Source organism: Crinia signifera, chromosome 19 (genome assembly GCF_055691185.1).
Source record: "Crinia signifera chromosome 19, ASM5569118v1, whole genome shotgun sequence".
Classification (NCBI taxonomy): domain Eukaryota; kingdom Metazoa; phylum Chordata; class Amphibia; order Anura; family Myobatrachidae; genus Crinia; species Crinia signifera.
The window spans coordinates 41,755,570-41,777,569 of NC_139226.1; the positions used below are offsets into that span (position 1 = coordinate 41,755,570).

At 47.7% G+C, this 22,000-nt stretch overlaps 1 long non-coding RNA gene across 2 annotated transcripts; it reads right to left on the reverse strand.

Moving 5' to 3' along the window:
- Window positions 1-335: 335 nt before the first annotated feature.
- Window positions 336-21,799, reverse strand: LOC146041812 (uncharacterized). Of its 2 annotated transcripts, XR_014463601.1 has the most exons (4): window positions 21,702-21,799; window positions 11,329-11,440; window positions 4,509-5,241; window positions 336-1,855 (listed from the first exon to the last, which is right to left on the reverse strand). It is a non-coding gene; the product is annotated as an uncharacterized LOC146041812 (long non-coding RNA). The 2 variants fall into 2 exon arrangements; XR_014463600.1 differs by lacking the exon at window positions 336-1,855 and having other exon boundaries at window positions 4,243-5,241.
- Between the last annotated feature and the right edge of the window lie 201 nt (window positions 21,800-22,000).

The following is a 22,000-nucleotide window of genomic DNA, read 5'->3' on the forward strand; positions in this document are numbered from 1 at the left end:
ATTTATCAGTGAGTTTTTAGCAATTTATCACCTAATCAATGTGTATGATAAGTGTTGCTCCACCCAGTCAGCTCCTGTCATGTGTCCAAGTGACAGTTGGGGAAGATTGGCTGGATCACCTTTTATTATACGGATTGGGTTATACATCACTAAAACCCCAAAGTGGTGTATGTACTAAAACCTGGAGACAGATACAGTGGACAGAGAATAACTGCCAACTACATAGCTCATATTTGTCAAAATCAGCATGTGACATGGCAGCAAGGAGCTGATTGGCTGGCACTTAATCTCTCTCTCCAAGCACTGTGATTTCCCTGTATGTCACCTTACCCTGTGTGGAATGTGGGCAGCATTTGGAGATGTGGCCCCCATACATCTAATAATATATAAAAGTGAAATGTATTGTTCTGTCCTTCTGTCTTTCTATGCAAATTCACAGTTTACAAGGGAAGATAGTTAAATGTTACATATGAGCGTATTAATACACGTCCGAGACAACTAAAAATGTTTCAAATTGAAATTAATTACTGTTCATTTTTTTAATAATTGAAGAACACAATTTTTGCTGTACACTCATATGTGTATGTTCCAATATAACTCCGAAATGACTGCAGCAATTACACCAAACTTGGTACACACAGGATTTACAATCTGGGAACAAACACTGTGTGTGTGTGTAACACACCCCTAGCAAACTTAAGGGGTGATGCAGCAGCACAGAGTATTTCAGCAGACGTCACCTCAGAATGGCTGGAGCAATTTACACCAAACTTGGTACACATATTACTTACAATATTGGATCAAAAGTTGTGTGGGTAACACATCTAGCACCCCTATGGGTGGAACAGCAGCACAGAGTATATCAGCCGACAGCGTAACTCCAGAATGGCTGTAACAATTTACAACAAAATTGTTACACATATGACTTCATATCTGGAAACAAACACTGTGGGGTAACACAGCCCCAGCAATCCTAGGGCTGATGCAGCAGCACAGAGTATTTCAGTAGACAGCATAACTCTGGTATGACTGGAGCAATTTACCCCAAAATTGGTACACATATCAATTACACTCTGTAAACAAATACTGTGGGGTAAGACACCCCTAGCACCCCTAGGGGTGGGGCAGCAGCACAGAACATATGAGGACATGCATGATATGTCAGTGATGACAGGGCTGCATGTGACAGGGACAGTGACATGATGTGAGGAGGGGAATGGCGATAGCACAAACCCACACACTGAGAGTTATATAGTGGCAGTAGCAGGGTCCCCCAGCAGCACAGAGTATATCAGGAGATGCATAATGTGCTACGCTCTAAAATAATTAACAAACTAAAATTCTAATTTACCATCCTCATCCTGTAGGGAAGAACGGGTATTCAGCTAGTCAGCAATAAACTAGGGCATTTTACAGATGGGATCCAGACAGTCATTAGCCCGACGTCGGGATCCCGACTGCCCGTACTCAGACAGCATGGCGAGCGCAAAATAGCCCCTTGCGGGCACGGTAGCTTGCTACGCGAGCCACCTATTCTATTCTCCCTCTATGGGGGTCGTGGACCCCCACGAGGGAAAATAGCGGGTGGCCGTCGGGCACCCGGCTGTCGGCGTTTTGACAGTCGGGATCCTGACGCTGGGTAAATGACTGTCGGGATCCCGACGGTCGGAAACGCGCCTGACACCCAATTAAAATGTACAATGTACGGGGGCCACAGATGGCAGATTCTGACCACAAAGTGATTGGGAATGGTAACACAGGTATTCCTACAATGGAAGCAGTAGGATCGCTGGTGTAGGGTAACGATCAGCAGATTTGCAGACAGCCTCTAGTAAATGATGAGCTTTTCAACAGTCTGTGGGGAAAGAGATATGTAATTACACAAACACATCAATAGCTGCTAACATGCTGGGACTTGTAGTTCTACAAATAAATAAAACCAGGGTTGCCTACCCTCCCGGATTCTACCCCCCTCCCCCCCATCTCCTCCACGTTAATTTTTGGGAGGAGGGAACTGGGAGACTTTAAAAGTAGGCAACCCTGTACAGTGCTGATTCACACTCTACAATAGTTATCATAAGCTCTGCTTTCTAGTATTGAGCAATAACCAGGTTCTTGGTATATTTATATTAGTTGGTATTTATGCAGATTTGGTATTTATGCAGATTTATGAACTGCACCCAACCATACTTGCTTATCTGACCCTCTCCATGGCCCTTATTCTGATTGACGCGGACTTTACCGCGTACTTACGGATCGCGTCTTTATGGCGTCTGCGCATGCGTGGAGAACGCTACGCGCATGTGCCACGCCTTGACTCGGTACCAGTTCGGCCAAATCCCGTCCAAAACTGTTCACCGCTATCAGTCGGGAAATAGGGGCGTATTATGGGCGTCATGCGGAATGACACATGGGCGTAGTTTCAAAGTGGGCAAAACGGGGCGGAAACATGGGCGGACACGGGGGAGTACACTTATGTTGGGGGGCGTACATTCGGAAACCACTCCGAATGCACGCGATCAAAAAGGGCAGAAATGTGCGGTGTCCACAAGTGTACTATTGCTTTGCGGACACCACTCGTTCATGCGGTAGGCGAACGTACGCCTAATGACTACAACCATTAACACCTGAACCCAATAGAATCTACTCCTTTACTCATTACTCACTAATAGGACGCTTGTCAGTGCTTTAATTGAAACCATTGCACTTCAATTGCTGTAAGGGTTAATGTGTGCAATGCATGTGTTAGGCATACTTGTAAGGATATATTGGCATCTAATTGATTCCAATTCCAAATAAGCAGTTTTTTATGAGGATAGGTAATTGAATAAGTGGGTCATGTGATGTATTGCAGAAGATACTTCATAGTGGGTTGTTTGGCGTAAATACTCCGCTTACGTGCGGTAGCACCGCTTGGCTCCCGTTCGGATGCGGTATTCCCGAGCATACTCTGTAATACTCTGTAATACCGTGCCGAATCGGAGTGTTTCTCCCGCACACGCATGCTTTGTATGTCGTCCGTAAACACGCCCTGTTCTTACAGAGTGAGTCCGTCCGAATGCGGAGGACACGTGGGCGTTTCGACGGACGATGGCCGCATGCGGCAAAACGCCGTGGCGTGCGGACCGCTCCGTAAGAATGCGGGAATTTCCGCACAGATCAGAATAAGGGCCCATGAGGGAGAAAATGCTCTGTTCCTGGGCTTCCCTGGTAATGTATGATTGCCATCACCTATGGGGAACTAGGTAATTCATAAGAAAGGTGGGTACTTGTGTATTATCTGGGCGCCCGATTTAATGTAAATCGCATAAGATATCGCATACGAGTTATCGGCCGACTTTTACGACCTTTCCGCGATTCGATTTAGCGGCTGATTTGCGTCCGATTTTCGGCCATTTCCTTCCGATTTGCATGCTTTTCCATCCTTGCACACCCCCAGGTACTTGTTTCCTAGCACGGCGCCCATCGCATACCATGGCATAATATATGCCATGGTATGCGATGGGATTTTCGGGAAAATGCCCCTGATTGTACAATTAAATATCGCAGAGCATCACATGCCAGCAATCCACGCATCAGGCTGACTTGGATAGTGGGGGTGTGCAATGATGGAATAGCATGCAAATCGGCCGGAAAACGTGGAATATCGGCCAAAAATCGGCCGCTAAATCGCATCCGATATTTGCATGCGATTTAGCGCCCAATTTTTGGACGATTTCGTAAGCGCCCTGATAATACACAAATACCGAAAGGTGTTTCACCACAGGTGATGGCAATCATACATTACCAGGGAAGTCCAGGAACAGAGCATTGTCTCCCTCATGCAGAGGGTCAGGTAGACAAGTATGCACCCAACCCGGACCCCGACTTATATTTGCAGGCCCAGCAGAAATAATTTGATGGTCGCCAACCCTCCAATGATCTCTCCTGCTGCGGACTTATGCGAGGGGGTGTGTTTTCATAACGCATCTCCTTCCATGGCTGCGAGGGGCTATGGCGGGGTGGGCACTCTGGGACTCGGTACTCAAACTGTAATCTTTGCAGCTTACTGAGTCAACCAGAATCAGGACCTATATCCGTACATGGGGCCTAATTCAGATTTGGTTGTAGTATTACAAAAAATAGCAAAAGTACAGCAGCTGCCTCCAGCATAAGGGGGGTGGGGGGCGAGGGGGGTGGTCACATTGCATGGCGCAAGGTCCCTACGCTAAATTGTGGGAAAAAATGCATTTATTTCAAATGTATCTTAAAATGTAATTTAATATTTAACTAATAAAATGTACAGAATAACACACTGTATACATATACTATGTACTGGGTTATTGGATATCTCACATTAGCAGGGCTTTTTTATCTTAGGAGCTAGGACTTCAATTTTATAAATTGCCAAATACATATAAAAAAGCATTTGAAACACAAAACAATATATAGGATTATTTTGAGGTACCTGTCAGAGACCTGGGGAAATATCCCCCCATCCCCCTGTAATACTATTATCAATGATATACCTGAATGTTATTGCTGTAGATATTTTGGCTACTATATAATGTATATGTTTTCAGATGACGCTTCGGAGACCGTGTTTGAGGAGCGGCTGCGGTCCGAACGCCGAAGAGGAAGAACTCGGCAGCAGCATCATGAGCATCCATCAACAGGAGAAACATCTGCTCGTCTGCAGCGACCACAACGGGAAGACTCAGACAGAAGCCGTTCTCCTCCACCTGATTCAGCGTTGGACAGACCAGACCCAGATCATCTCCCCGGGCCAAGCCATTTTCATCAAGCCTCTCAGCCGCCAGCAGAGAATGGTCCGAATCTTCCAGGCATCGTTTTGGAGATCAACCGGCAGAACATCCCGTCGGCCATGGTGGTAGAGATCAGCGGACGGAACCTCCCAGCCATGATGATCGAGATCAACGGAGAGGAGGAGGATTTCGTGGTCATCGAGATGGAGATCACCAGCAACAATCTTCCAGCCAGGTTGGTGGAGATCAGCGGGCCGAACAACCCTCCCATGGTGGCGGACATCTGCGGATTCCCAGCTCATTTTGCTACAGAGGATGAAGCAGCAGAATCCTGTGTCATCTGTCTGATGGACTTCGTGCCTGGAGAGCTGTTGGCCGCCCTGCCCTGCAGCCACATTTTCCACGCAAGCTGCATCTACGAGTGGACGGACACAAATCCCAGCTGTCCCGTGTGCCGAGGACCGTGCATCCCAACGCCGGTCTTGTTTCGGATCTCCTGAGTACGGCAGGAGGATAAAGATCTACATCACCGTACATTCAGGTACTGTATTTCATCCTATATCTCTCCTCTCTGCTGTTACTCTGTTTCCTTCTCTCTTCCCTCTTTCCATATTTCTGTTTTTCCTTCTCCTTTTCTCTCTATTCCCTACTATCCCACCTCTCTGTGCAATTCCATCCGCACTCAGCCATCTTCTATCTTCCCTGCTCTCTCACCATCCTGCGGCGTGGGGCAGACTCAAGCCCCATACACCATGCACACTAGAGGATAATGTGACAGATATTGCTGAGATAGAGACTTCTAAGCAATATATTTCACAATATTATGTAGTGTGTAACAATATCAGTAACAAGGCACGCTCCTGCACCTCATTAATGGGGATTGATGTTTGCTGAACATGCAGGTGAATGTTCAGCGGGTCCCTGTGACATCACTGAATGATATCGTATACCGATATTGGTCAGTGTGTATGCACAATATTGGTACCCACGGATGATATTGCTAATTATATAGTCTGTGGCCTCTATTGTCTGGTATGTATGGGGCTATAGTCAGCATACTGGGCCTGATTCCTGCCCTGATGCTGTAGTGGTGCATGTAGATATATCACACAGGTAGAAAAAGAAGACTCTTTTTTGGGGGGCACACTTTAAGCAAATAATGTATGTGTCAGAATTATACTGTAGGTTCAATGAGTAGTTTATTGTTATAATGGTTTTGAGTCTATGTTTAGGGCGCTGAATTGTAGATGTCTGCAGCACTAGTCACTATGGTTACTTCCCTAGTGACCGAAATGGTAGTATGAAATTTAATAGTGTTAAGTGACTTTGTGCGCTGACACCCTTCCACTATATTCCGTGATGGATGGCTAAACAGACCACCTTAATATTATACACCACCTCTCAGTGAATTTAGGTGTAAAAAAAATTTCACTCTCCTTATCTTACTTTTCTTCACCTCATCAGACGCTCTCCATATAGATAAGATGGAGACCAATGTGAAGGTCAGATGTAGAGACCTCATGTATTGACCAAGATGGTGGTTCCGGTCTATTTCCCAGCGTGTGGATCCAGAAAACCTCAGATTGATTGAGCAGGAATGGCAGGTAGGATGGTAGGTGAAACACTGCCAGAGATTTGTGGCTCTTGGTTGGGACCAGGCAAATGAGTTAACAAGTCTTCATCAGGAGCAGTAATCATTACTGCTCCTGATGAAGACTTGTTAACTCATTTGCCTGGTCCCAACCAAGAGCCACAAATCTCTGGCAGTGTTTCACCTACCATCCTACCTGCCATTCCTGCTCAATCAATCTGAGGTTTTCTGGATCCACACGCTGGGAAATAGACCGGAACCACCATCTTGGTCAATACATGAGGTCTCTACATCTGACCTTCACATTGGTCTCCATCTTATCTATATGGAGAGCGTCTGATGAGGTGAAGAAAAGTAAGATAAGGAGAGTGAAATTTTTTTTACACCTAAATTCACTGAGAGGTGGTGTATAATATTAAGGTGGTCTGTTTAGCCATCCATCACGGAATATAGTGGAAGGGTGTCAGCGCACAAAGTCACTTAACACTATTAAATTTCAATGAGTAGTTTATTGAAGAAAGGGGTTAATTTGTCACTCGCACACCACACCAGCGACAACCCTTTCCCCCTTTTTCTTCTTCAGAAAAACTCTTTTGGGTCAATGAGTAGTTGGTTCAATGAGTAGTTGATCACTTAAAACTTAACTTTTAATAGTATCAATTTATAGGATAAGGTGATCTCAGAACATGAGATACAGAAAAAGACACACAAACAATGGTTTAAAAGGCAACTCTCCCGCCAACGGCGGGGATACAAGACCACACCCCTGAATGCGATGACTAAATTGTCAAATTTCTAAGCATAGAAGAATTTTTTGATGGGCTCAAAAATAGCAAAGTACAGTTCTGAATTAAACCCAAACATCTACTTTCAAGTGTGTCCAAAATAACACACCAACATTTAGAGCATATATAAGTACCCAGGCACACTGTAGTAATTCATTGCCCCTTCATAGATGCAGAAAAGAGAAAAAAAGTGGTGCGTGTAGTACAGTACAGATGTTTGGTACTTTGCGCATGTGTCGGGCCCATATTGCACATGTGCAGTACAGGTCTGTGACTTTGTCGTACTACAGCCTCCAGTTGTCAGTGATTGACAGTCTGGTGCTGCTTGGGGGCGGCAGGCATGACGCCTCCTGCTGGATTACCATATTAGTACTATCATTGTGGCTTCCATGTAAGCAGCTGTGATAGCACCTCCAACCCCATATGAATTAGGCCCACTGTGCTCCTACAGGCTGGTGCCCATCTTATGTGTGGCACTGGGGGCATTTAGTAATATGTATACACCACAACCGTGAGCAGGATAGTTCAGCTTTCCGGGAACTGAAAGACTGTCCCACTTTTGGACGCGCATCTGCTTCCAGCTGCGTCGGCCTCTTACCTCGGGATTCCACAATGCAGTTTTTCCTGATTAGCGCAGCTACTTCAGCTGTGGGCATGATGTGTAAGGGTCACTACTGTGAGCTACTTCAGCTGTGGGCATCATGTGTAAAGGTCACTACTGTGAGCTACAGATGGGGCCGGGCTCTTCTTTGATGGCGAATTGCCAGAACGTCACCGCTGCCTGGCTCGCCATCTGACTGAGAACCCTGTCCGTCTCCGCTTCAGGGAGTCGGACAGGGTTAGGGGGTGGGGGGTGCGGGGAGGCGGTGGGGACCCCGGGCGACTGCCGACAAGCCAGCGGTGACCCAGGGGAAGTGCCGTCGGAAGGGGACGCGCGTGCATCTCGTGCGTACAGATGGTGTGTGGTGGGAGATGGCGGCTAGCATCGCCATCGCCATCCCCTGCAATGATGAGACCTGCGCCATCTGTACTTCAGCAGTGGGCATGATGTGTAAGGATAACTACTGTGAGCTACTTCAGCAGTGGGCATGATGTGTAAGGGTCACTACTGTGAGCTACTTCAGCTGTGGGCATGCTGTGTAAAGGTCACTACTGTGAGCTACTTCAGCTGTCAGCATTATGTAAAAGGGACATTAACGTGGGCCTAGAGGTGTAAATGTCACTAATATTTAGGGCATTATATATCAGGAACACTACTACTCTGGGAAGTGTATAAGGGGCACTACTGTGTGATATAATGTGTATAAGGGGCACTACTGTGTGGCGTAATGTGTATAAGGGGTACTACTGTCTAAAGTAACAATACTGTGCTCTGCTGTGTGTCTATGTAAATGTGTAGTTTGCAGGGGGGCGCCGAACCCCCTGGCCCGGCCTACTGGCATACTGTATACGATTGTATACAGATGGAGCAGCTCTCATTCTATCATCAATCGCAGCCTTTCGACATCTGCCAGAAGGGGACGCGCGAACGAGATGTTCACGTTCCCCATTCTGACGGAGCCCGCTGCCACCCTCTTCTGCCTCCCTTATCGCCCGCACTCCCCCCTAACCTTTGCCTGTCTCCCTGTAGTGGAGACGGGCATGGATTCCGCTCTCCAACGCCGGGTGACTGGGACGTGCGAGCGTGTGAGGCGCTCACGCATCCCCGTCAGATGAGGCGCCTCTCCACCAGCCCGCACCCTCTGGCTTTTTCCTGAGCTGGCTGAGAGGCGTTACATCTGTATCAGTGGATAATTCCCCAAACACACCCGCTATCAGGGATTACCTGCAAATATTAAGTATCCCCTTAATGTAAGACAGATGGACACCAGCAGGAATCTCTGATCCCTGCTGCGATACCTCCTGCTCCGCTCACAGCCGCATCCCCCATAGGTTTCTGTAGGGGATATGATGCTGCCACAGTATCGGGCATCATCGCATCGGGTCCCGGGATACTCCCATTCTGTGATGGCGGTAGTCCATTGTATTCAATGGGTTATAGCGGGCAGTGTGGTCAGCGGGGGGTGAGCGCTAACTGCACATGCACAGACCCCTTGGACCCAGTGAAGCAGATCGCAGGGACTGGCTCCTTTCAGAGCCCCTGTGTCTGTAGGGACATCCCATCAATAGGATAGCATATTGCAATGTGACCATGGGAGGTAGATCCTGCCCACATCACATTGTATATGCAATCCTATGGTAAATGGGCCCCTATCTGTTAGGGTGTGGTATGACACACTGACAGTCGGGATTCCGACAGTCATTACTCAGACGTCGGAATCCCGACTGCACATCGGAGGGGAGCGCAATGAAGCCCCTTGCGGGCTTGCTGCGCTCGCCATCTATATTATTCTCCCTCTATGGGGGTCGTGGACCCCCACGAGGGAGCAGTCGGGATTCCGATGTCGGAGTAATGACTGTCGGAATCCCGACTGTCGGGGAGCCGTCCAGCACCAATCTGTAATTGTTATGTCATGTCCAGTGTCGTTTGTCCTGTGTTTGTCTTGTCTGTTCCCCTGTCCATCCTACTCGGAGATTAGCTACTCGCCATTGTTGGCAATGGGAGTCTTGAGGGATTTACAATTTTTGCCTGTACTGACGGACTAATTCGGCTATTTACAATTACACAATTTGGTTCTAGGTCTGTCCCTCAGCAGGTTTTTATTTTACCTCTTGCCGAGTTCACTTGTGTTTCCCTAAATACCCCTCCCCCATATTCCCCTCTGTGTCTTCATGTTTGTTGAGGCCACTTTAGCTGAGTTGCCAATACAATTAGTAGCAGTTTTTTCTTTTGGCAGATCCTCCTATATATCAATAATCATTTGTATATTAATAAACAGCTGACGCTTCTCTGCCAAATCTACGTCTCTGTGTCTTTATTTCATTACAGTATAAGGGTAAGTGACCTGCTCCCATGACACCCCTCATCCGATAGAAGGTTTAGGGACCAGAAAACACGGTGGTGGGGAGGCGCTGAGTACGTTTGGGCGATGGGGGTCTGTGGGGGCTATCGTTCCACCGCTGCTGGGACCTGCAGGTCTACTTGCCCGTGGTCCCGGCACTCCTCTTGCTAATGAAAAATTGCCCTCACAAAATGTCCGCCCCTTACAGCAGACAGGTTTTGAGGATGCTAGAGGAGGCAGCCATTTTGTATGGGGCATTTTTCATTAGCAGCCAGGACCGCAGGTAAGTAGATCTACAAGTCCCGGCCACAGCGGCCGCAAGCGGAGGGGTGAATGAGGGTTGACTTTACTGGGGGGCGCATATTTTGTAGTTACATCACTGGTATTGTGCAAATTGTAAATTATGGGTAACCTGTGTTTCCACAGCAATTCTGGAACTACAAGTCCCAGCATGCTACAGAACCACTAGTAAGGATGTTCTAATTAATATAAAGGATACTTTGCCTAACAAACAGCAATTTCCTAAATAACACACTGGGCATTAATTATCCTGTCTGTCAGTATTTCCACTTTCTGACCAGAAGCACCAGCTGCCTGACTAAAAACTTTGCTGAGGTAAGAAGCATAATGTCCCCTAATTCAGATCCCGTAGGACAGTGATGGCTAACCTTTACACTCCAGTTGTTGTTGAACTACACATCCCAGCATGCCCTGTTTACAGTTTTACTATTTGGCCATGCAAAAACTGATGCAGGGATGTGTGAGATCTGCTTCCTGTTGTGCAAAGTGCCTGTTTATTTATTTACAGCTTCTTATATAGTGCAGCAGATTCCGTTGTGCTTTACAATATCTGTTATTGGTGCTGGGCGCATGTGTAGGACCCGTTCTGCAGGTGCATGATTGGTTTCTGTGGTGTTGGGCGAAAGTCTGACAGAATATCAGTGATTGACAGCCTGACGCCATTTTTAGGTTGGGGGGTAGGAGTAGGGTAGGAGCTCCATTTAAAAAAAAAAAGGGAGGCATGTCAAAGAAAAATCACCTCAATATCAGTAAATCTCTTTTTCCAGCAAGTAAATATTTCCGGTTCTCCCTTGCAAGCCCCCTTACAGGGGAAGTATAGACTGAAAACTGTCTCCTACACTACAGTTGGTTTCATATAACTGGTGGACACTAATATAAAGCAGGTTATAAATCGACATGGGGCTGATTTAGGGATGTAGAAAAGGTGTCTTCAGTTGGGCCTCATGTATCCCGCATTTGCTCACCTTGTGCACTGAAGGCCTGGGGGAGACAGGTGGTCCCATAGGATGGGTGCCCTTCCAATCATCAAGCAAGAAGAGCTACTGCCAATGTACTGGGCACATCTCAGGCTGAGCGCTGCAGGAGAGGAGACAGTGCAGGATTACAGTGTTATACAGGAGGACAGACAATGATGGTTATATAAGGGCATCACTGTTATCAATGGTAACCTTTATTTATATGGTGCCTCAGGGTGTACACACAGTTATACAGTAAAACAGGGTAACATAAGCCATAATACAGTTACTGTATATACGACCATTTCTGGATGGAGTACAAGAAGAAGAAAGAGTCAGCGCTCCATTATCCTGTACCCAGAAAGCTGGCGGACACACAGGATCAGAGTCACTGATGGATATGTGATTCCCTGCATCCCCCCACCACCCCCACTAATCCCTGCTCCTGTCTCACCCACTGTGAGTTCCCCCTCCATCTGGCCCTGTATCACTTGCAATGAGTGGCCCTTCCCCCTAGCACTACCCTAACAACAGTGGGTTAAAGCCAGTATTCACAGTACAGTATACACAGAGGGGTACAGCCAGCATTCACAGTACAGTATACACAGTGGGGTACAGCCAGCAGTCACAGTAATGTATACACATTGGGTTAGGGCCGGTAGTCACAGTAATGTATACACAGTGGGGAAGGGCCGGCATTCACAGTAATGTATACACAATGGGATAGGGCTGGCAGTCACAGTAACGTATACTCAGTGGTGTAGGGCTGGCAGTCACAGTAATGTATACACAGTGGGGTAGGGCCGGCAGTCACAGTAATGTATACACAATGGGATAGGGCTGGCAGTCACAGTAACGTATACTCAGTGGTGTAGGGCTGGCAGTCACAGTAACGTATACTCAGTGGGGTAGGGTTGGCAGTCACAGTAACGTATACACAGTGGGGTAGGGTTGGCAGTCACAGTAACGTATACTCGGTGGGGTAGGGTTGGCAGTCACAGTAACGTATACACAGTGGGGTAGGCCCGGCAGTCACAGTAACAAATACACAGTGGGGTAGGGCCAGCAGTCACAGTAACGTATACTCAGTGGTGTAGGGCTGGCAGTCACAGTAATGTATACACAGTGGGGTAGGGTTGGCAGTCACAGTAATGTATACACAGTGGGGTAGGGTTGGCAGTCACAGTAATGTATACACAGTGGTGTAGGGCCGGAAGTCACAGTAATGTATACACAGTGGGATAGGGCTGGCAGTCACAGTAACTTATACTCAGTGGGGTAGGGCTGGCAGTCACAGTAACGTATACACAGTGGGGTAGGGCTGGCAGTCACAGTAATGTATACACAGTGGGGTAGGGCCGTCAGTCACAGTAACATATACTCAGTGGGGTAGGGCTGGCAGTCACAATAACGTATACACAGTGGAGTAGGGCCAGCAGTCACAACAACATATACACAGTGGGGTAGGGTTGGCAGTCACAGTAATGTATACACAGTGGGGTAGGGCCGGCAGTCACAGTAACGTATACTCAGTGGTGTAGGGCCGGAAGTCACAGTAATGTATACACAGTGGGATAGGGCTGGCAGTCACAGTAACATATACTCAGTGGGGTAGGGCTGGCAGTCACAGTTACGTATACACAGTGGGGTAGGGCCAGCAGTCACAGTAATGTATACACAGTGGTGTAGGGCCGGCAGTCACAGTAACATATACTCAGTGGTGTAGGGCCAGCAGTCACAGTAATGTATACACAGTGGTGTAGGGCTGGCAGTCACAGTAACGTATACTCAGTGGTGTAGGGCTGGCAGTCACCACAATCATGAAATGTTCAGTGTCGAAAATCCCACCATATTTGTGGTTACAATGTATTACAGCGTACAGTGTATTGATGGCAGCCACTGAATGCATGTTGTGTCGGTTGCCCCTACAGCATTGGTCAAGGGTACAGCCAAAAACATGAGGACACTAGTACTACACAACTTGGTGCCACCAGACATAAGAATAAGATCTGTAACACACCCTGGAGGCAGCCATTTTGTGGGATTAAGTTAAGAAGATATTCATGGGGCTCCTACATATCCTGTACTGTAAGTGGATGACCACATGCGCAATCTTGGATTTTGCCCGGCAGCCCGCAGAAAGTGTCCCAGGGGGAGGGAACACCTCCCATTGGGACTGCCTTGGTGACTGGCAGGTCGGACTTCCAATAGGAAGTCACTGCCAGTTACAGTGAAGCCAGTGCAGTCTCACAGACTGCATCTGGCTTCACTACAGTGGCGGATTTTACCTGGGAGGAGGGGCTGCAGCCCAGCAGCCCATAGGTAAAAACCGCCACTGGTAATAAGCACTTTCTGCAGCACTATATTATTCCTAGAGAATTGTACAATGGCTACACCCGCTGCTTTAAATGACAGAGACACAGTGGCCCAGTGCCATACAATATAAGCTGCGTTTGGCTGGGGAATGCAGAAACATTACACAGGGTCCTGCAGCACTTCGGTGCATGTAAGCTATTTTTACATAGTGAACACAAGCTAAGTGTCCCACGTGGGAGGAATCTGATGCTCTTTATTCACTGGGATGTTGGCCAGCTCCTTGTTAAGTGGGATTTGTTCTTCCCTTGTAGTTTACTTTGCATCTTTAGGATTACAGTCAAATTTCTAATGACTTAATTATTGTCCTATTTTTACCTATCGGCAGTTGCGTCGGCACGGTTACAGCCGGCTACGGGATTCTCTTCTGCTGTACAACATTAAGCAGCCTTTTATTTCAGTTAAATCAAAAATCTAATCCAGACAGGCCAATAAGAGCAAGGGGCGTATGTATAATAATGGCGTTACTGTCCCAAAGGTTATCATTACTAATAGCCACATATCCCAATGATTTGTAATGGGTTTTTCACAACTTTATAATATGGGGCTTATGCTGGGACAGAAGCTCTGAGTCAGTGGTGTAGCTAGGTGCCACGGTGCCCGGAGCATGTTTCGTTCCCCCCCCCCATTTGTAGTAGGCGGGGCTCTTGCGTAGCAAAAAGGGGGCGCAGCCTAACACTATACCACACACCGTAATGCCCACTGCACATTTTAGCAAACTAATACCCATTACACATAAAGCCAAAGAGAGAAAGAGAGGTGGCAGGCCGGAGAGAGTAAGGAGAGAGCAGATGGCAGGAGGTGGGGGGGACAGCAGGGGAGAGAGTGGGTGGGCGGAAGAACAGGAGAGAGAAAAGGGGATGGGAAGAGAGCAAAAAAGAGGAAAGATGGTGTGGGGGAGAGGTGACGGCACAAGAGGGGGGGGCGTGATACAGGGTGAGGTGCCAGGGGGCGAATAAGTAAAGTGATGGAAGTAGAGGTGAAAGGGGGTTAGGTGAGAGGGGGTGAGGCTACAGGGGAGTGATAGGGAGGGTGAGGGTCTTGGTTGGGCAAAGGGGTGAGGTGATTGGGGGGGGTGAGGTGACCAGGGGTTATTTGAGAGGGGGTGAGAAAACTGGGGGCGATAGAGAGGGTGAGGTGGTGGAGGGACGGTGATAAGGGGCAAGAGGGATAATTGGGATGAAGTGACAGGGGAAGAGTGTATGGGAGGGTAGGTGAGGCAAATCTTCTCACCAGCATCTGCGGGTCTCCTGGTCCTCAGCACCAGCCACTGCTCAGTTACTGGTCCGTCCACTGGCCGCTGCTTGCCTCAGTATCCCCTGCTCCCCAGTGCCAGCCCGCCACTTGATTGGGGGGGATCCACTGCTCTGTTTAGGAGGGGAGTGGGGTGTCAGGCAGCACTGCTCGCACTGTGGATGTGCTGCGGCTGCACTCTTAGCAGAGCTGCCCACGCTGTGGCTTCACTGAATGGGGTTGGGCAAATGCAGGATTTTCATGGGGGGGGGGGGGGGTTGTATATACACTTAACTATACATACACAAATACCCACACATACCATAGATATACACATTATGTACACACACATAACATTCATACACACACACACACACACATCCATAACCTACATATACAATACACACATCACGTACACACACAGCATACACACACAAATACGATACATACCTACACACATCATGTACACATACCATCCATTATTTACACACATACCATGCATACATACATATGCATCATTTATACACAAACACACATATAGCATACATACATCATGTGCACACATACCTTACACATACACATCATGTACACACATACATTATATACACGCATAGCATACATACACATATTTACACAAAGACACATGCATGCATGCAGTACATACATCATGTACAGTACACACACATACCATACCATATCATACCATATACACACCATATATACACATACACAATATGTCAACATAGCCATAGGCGTGCGCAAGGGGGGTGCCGGGGGTGCACAGGCACCTCCTAATCATAGCTGAGGGCTGGGGCTTTCCAACGAGCCCAGCCCCGTGTCTCTAGCCCCCTGGGAACCGGAGATACTGCCAGGCAAAGCTGGAACGTTTTCCCTATAGGATAACATGGGACCCGCTAATTCCGACCCCCACCCAGTTCAATGGCTGCCAGTTCCCCCTTCGGCATCACTGAAGCTCGAGGTTGATTTCAGTCAAACCCAAATCGCTGGGCCTTCAATCTGATACCAGGCGGATCCATATGGATTATTTGATTCCAGGGATATTGAGGTTAAACCGGTTTTTTTTTTTGTATGTGTGTGTGTGTGTGTATACTATGTGTGCGGGCGGGCATTTGCCCCTGGGCACTTGGGGTACAAGTGTCCCGTGCCCGCCACAGCCTCCTTCCCTTTTGAGTGGCTGAACAGATGCTGCCTGCCGCTGACAGGTAAAGTAGCTTCAGTGTGCGGCGTGCAGCATCCGGCCAGCGGCTCAAAAGGGAAGGAGGCTGCGGCTCCGGTGGGCATCTTATAAGAAGAGTGCACAGCGCTACCCGGAAGTGCGGATTCACGGGAGCGCTGGTGTGCAATGCGCACCCCCAGCAATGAGCATGAAACTCCCCTTGTCAACGAGCATTTAACCACCCCCTTCCCAGGGAGCATGTGACTCCTGGCAAAGAACATTTCACATCCCCCCCCCATGGCATAATCTGTAATGGCCATCACAGTCTGCGTGTAATGGGCATTATGGAATGTGGTATACTATGTAATGGCTGTGTGATGTGTAATATGCATGTAAGCATGTGTTAATTTTTGGCGCGCGCCTTCGACGTGCACAGTCCCTATTGTCCCTGTTTTAATAATATTTTTTTAAGCCCTAACATAATGTGTAATGGGCATTACGGTGTGTGGCATGTGTGATGGGCATTATTGTGCGTGACATTATGTCTAGTGTGTTTCATTATGTGTAATAATAGGAGATGATGAACACGCCCAGTAGATAGTGATGGACACGCCCCCTCCAATGGTGCACCCCCTAATAAAACGGGCTGCGCACGCCTATGAACATAGCATACATCCTCCACCCTCAAACAAACATCAGGACAACCCCTGAGCCACATCAGGACAACCCCTGAGCCCCCCAGCATCAACCATCCTGGCCTTGGTCAGGAGGTAATAGTACACTCACGGCAGCTGCTGGTCTCCTGCTCTCCCGGCTTGCTGGCTTGCTTGCTTGCTTGCTCTCTCACACAGCCACAGAGCACTGCTTGTGGGAGGAACTGTAAGCAGGCTGCCTCTGTACACAGCGCCCCCTACCTCCAGCCAGCCCAGCAGCACCCTCTCACTCAATGCAACGAGACGCAGCATCCAGCGCTGCCCGCGCTGTGGCTTCAGGGGCAGATTTATTAAGCTTGGAGAATAATTAAACTGGAGATAAAGCGGAGAAAAGGTAAAAGGAGATAAAGCACCAGCCAATCATCTCCCAACTGTCTTTTTCAAACACAGCTGATTGGCTGGTGCTTTATCTCCTTTTACCTTTTCTCCACTTTATCTCCAGTTTATCTCTTCTCCAAGTTTAATAAATCTGCCCCTCAGTGAGTGGGATCAGGCAGCACAGGAAGCAGGCAGGGGGGGGGGGGGGGGGGGGAACGGGCTGCATGGCTCCGGCGCTCCTTGAGGTCTCTGCGGCCGGAGCTTGTGCTTCGCCTACTCCGCCCTCCCTACGCCTCTGCTCTGAGTTACCTGGTGAAGTTTAAAAATATAAGAGATTGCAGGTTGTCCTGGCCCTTTAATGCACCTGCATACCTCCCCACTGTCCAGTTTTTCGCGGGACTGTTCCGTTTTTTTGGGGGACGGTCCCGCCCAGGGTCGACAGTGTCTCTATTCAGAGACGCAGAGGGCGGAAAACGCTGGCATGGCCCAGTGACGCCCTCATTTGCATAGGTTGCACCCTCATTTGAATAGACCACCCCCTCTTTTCAGACACGCGAGCGTCCCTCTTCTGCAGATCAAGAATTTGGGAGGTATACACCTGTGTGCTTCTGGCAGGGGAGATTCAAAAGCTACACTGGCCAATGCCATTTAAAAATTACATTAGTTAGGGACTGGTGCAGGGGCGGATCCAGGAAAAAATGACAAGGGGGGCACCACAATAAATAACCCGGGTGTGAAGTTGTGTGAGCAGGTTTCTAGAAAAGGGTGTATGGCCTATCAAACATGGCTGTGGCCTCAAAAGGGAATGTTGTACCCAGTAGAAATTGTTTATTAGTGGCATGGTCACATGCCGTGAGGGGGCGCGGTCATATGAAACTAGAGGAGTGACTACATGACAATAGGGGCATGGACACATTATGCCACACCGTAATGAATCTTACACATCATGCCAAAAACCATAATGCCCATTAAACATTATACCACACACCATTATGATCATTACACATTATGACAAATAGACCCGGTGCCTTCCGGGAAAGGCAATCCTTGGACGCTCACATAGACATGGGGGTTGGCGGCACTCAAAATGAAGTCAGACCACACAGTGGATAGTACCGACGTTTCTGAGCCCAGCGGCTCCTTCCTGCACCTTGAGCTGGGCTCAGAAACATCAGTACTATCCACTGTGTGGTCTGACTTCATTTTGAGTGCCGCCAACCCCCATGTATATATATATATATACACAGTACATACAATGTAGTACCTGCACTCGCACTCACCAATAGTCAACGCAGGAGTGCCCTATGGTCACACTGGGGTGTGCCAAAAACATATATATATATATATATATATATATATATATACACAAGTCTTGGTGGGACTGGCACTCCAAGCTGGAAAGTAGTAATGGCGCTGGTGCCCTCACAAATAATACATAGCGGGATTCTCAGATAGAATGGTGCGGCACTCAGCTGTATAATCAAAAAAATGACAGTACACTGTACTGACGTTTTTTTTATTATACAGCTGAGTGCCGCACCATTCTATATATATATATGCTGGTCACAATACCACACTTTATAGAATAGAGAGCCAAATTAATTTAAATAAAATAGGGTAAAATGTCCAAATATATAGATATACAACTGTGCTATAGAATTATCTTGGGGGTGAGTTAAGTAGAAGTCACAGTGGTGAGGGTACAGTATTTCTGCAAGTGCAGGCAGGGTCAAGGTGGAGGCAGGTACGGGGGAGGGGGGGGGGGGGGGATTGCACCTCTAACAAGAGGCTGGCTGGCAACTTTCAGCCTGCGGGGAAAACACAAGGAAGCGGCCCTGGGGTTGGGCTTGTTATAATATTTTAAAAAATAGAAAAACTGGGCTGATACAGTATGTTCTTGGGAAAACCAGGATGTAAAGCATCCCTTCCCAAATTGATGAAGACTACATAGGGAAAAAGGGACAGTGGTAGAAACTGCGGGGGAAAGGAAGATAATGACAGAGATTACAGAAGACAAGGTGATAGCGTCCGAGACAGTAGGGGAATGGTAGATAAAGAGATACAATTCATAAGACAGGGAGACAGTGAGAGGGAGTTAAGACAGCAAGAGAGACTGCAGGGGGACAGGGAGACAGTGAGAGAGATTGGAAGGGGAAAGGAGCACATCAGGAGCGACCGCATGGGAAAGGAGCCAGCGGGAGATATTGCATGGGAAAGGAGTACATCAGGAGCGACTGCATGGGAAAGGAGCACATCAGGAGCGACCGCATGGGAAAGGAGCACATCAGGAGCGACCGCATGGGAAAGGAGCACATCAGGAGCGACAGCATGGGAAAGGAGCACATCAGGAGCGACCGCATGGCAAAGGAGCACATCAGGAGCCACCGCATGGGAAAGGAGCCAGCGGGAGTGACCGCATGGGAAAAGAGCCAGCGGGAGAGATCGCATGGGAAAGTGAGACAGCTGGAGATATCACAAGGGAAAGGGAGACAACGGGAGAGACTGGAGGGGACAGAGTGAGACCGCAAGGGACTGAGGGGTAGATTTATTAAGCTTGGTGAAGTGATAAAGTGTCTGGTTTTATCACCAGCCAATCAGCTCCTACCTGTCATTTTTCAAACCAAGCCTGTAACTTCACAGTTAGGAGCTGATTGGCCGGTGATAAAAACCAGACACTTTGGGGGAAATTTACTAATATCAAAAACCTAGTTTTTCGTATTAGTATTATCCCTACGACTGCATACGACTGTTTCAGTCGCATGCAAAGTCGTGTTCCGGAGGGGAAATTACAAAGCAGTCATATATGACTGCTTTGTAACCCTCCGATGTCGTATACATTTTTTCTGGCAGTCTGCACGGATCAGTCAGATCTGTGCAGGCTGTAGTGTGTAAAAAAAAATTTGAAAAAATAAATAAATATTAAAAAAAAACAGCGTGGGGTCCCCCCCACAGCTGTAACCAGCACCAGGCTGAAAGAGCCGGGCCGGTAATTAAAAATCAGGGAACCCGACAAATAGGGGTTCCCCGATTTTTAACAACCAGCCCCAGGCTCCAGGTCCGGGGCTGGTTCCCAAAATACGGGGGACAAAATGACTAGGGGTTCCCCGTATTTTAAGAACCAGCCCCAGGCCAAACCAGCCAGCAGGGTAATGCCACAGCCGGGGGGAGACTTTTTATACAAGTCCCCCCGTCCAAAAAAAGATGGAAATACTCCGTTTGCGAGGGTCCTCAGGTGGAATGGGTACCAAATACTTTATACCAGGTCACCTCTAATTTACATATTCAAAATACGCATCTATATACTCTACTATAAATTTAAAAATCCCCCCAAAACACATTATAATAACTATTAAGACTGTATGCTGCTATTATAGTAAAAAACAACCAAATAGACTATGGCAGGCCTAGGATACATAAAAAACAAAAAGTAAATATACTCAAAAATGTAATAAAATTAAAATTAAAAATCATAGAAACCATCTAAGCTCAAAATCACAATTTAAGCCTGTGGGGGACAAGGTTTTGAAGTCATGGATATACCTCATTTCGGTCTGTGCTAGACGGATATCTCTATTTTTAGTACGCCAATTATCTTTCACCCAAGCAATAGGGCAAAACATTTTGATCCCCTCTGTTTTACAACCATGCTTTTCTTTAAAATGCAGGGAGAACGGGTGTCCAGGGTTTCCATTTGTGATATTACGCACATGTTCCGCCCATCTGATTTTAACTTGGTATTTCGTCTTGCCAATGTATGCAAGATCACACATGCAAACTATGGCATAGATAACATACGAAATAAATAAAATACGAATGTCCATTCATTAGGAATACGAATTGTTGTATTTTCGGGATTGTAAATCCCGAAAATACAAATGTGTAAAAAATAGGTGTATTTCTGCCTACGAATACACCTATTTTTTACGAATCCATTTTGGTAAATTTCCCCCTTTAGCACTTCACTGAGCTTAATGAATCTTCCCCACAGAGAGAGAGATACATGTAGAGTGTGACCACAGCAACAGGGAGATAGTGAGAGACTACAGGGGACAGGTATATAGAGAGACCACAGGGGGAACGTAGAGAGCAAGAGAGACTGCAGGGTCATGAAGAGAGTGAGATAACCATAGGAGAAAGGGAGAGAGACCACAGGGGACATGGAGAAAGCGAGAGAGACTGCAGGGTACAAATGGAGAGAGATTGCAATATAAGGGAGATAGAGAGACCACAGTGGACAGGAAGAGAGACTACAAGTGACAGGGAAAGAGACTGCATGACTCTACCTCCCAACATGACCCTCTCCAGGAGGGACACAATGCTCTGTTTCTGGACTTCCCTCTTAATTAATGATTGCCGTCACCTGTATTGAAGCACCTATCGTATCACTCATCCTGTTTAAAACAGGTGATGGCAATCATACATTTAGAGGGAAGTCCAGAAACAGAGCATAGTGTCCCTCCTGGAGAGGGTCATGTTGGGAGGTATGCATATGACAGGGAAAGAGACTGCATGTGACAGGGAAAGAGATTGCCCGTGACAGGGTGAGAGACCACAGCGGACAGGGGTACCTCTGTGTTGTGTTCCACTGCTGACAGGCTGACTGAGTGCCAGGCCCAACCTTCTCCTGTGTGGTTCCAGTAGCAGCAGGGACCAGGGAGGAAGGAGAACTGTGAGGAGGAAGAGAGTTTATTGGGGGAGGGGCTACTGCAGACCATGGAGATTGGAGAAAAAGAAACTTGGAAAAAAAAGGTGAGGGGGAACCTGTCACTGGGGAATGCTGTCCCTGCAGCACATTCTTTCTGTACCCCCTTATGGTAGCCAGATCCAATTCTGCTGGTGGATGGCTCCTTCTCATGCTGCTTGTGCA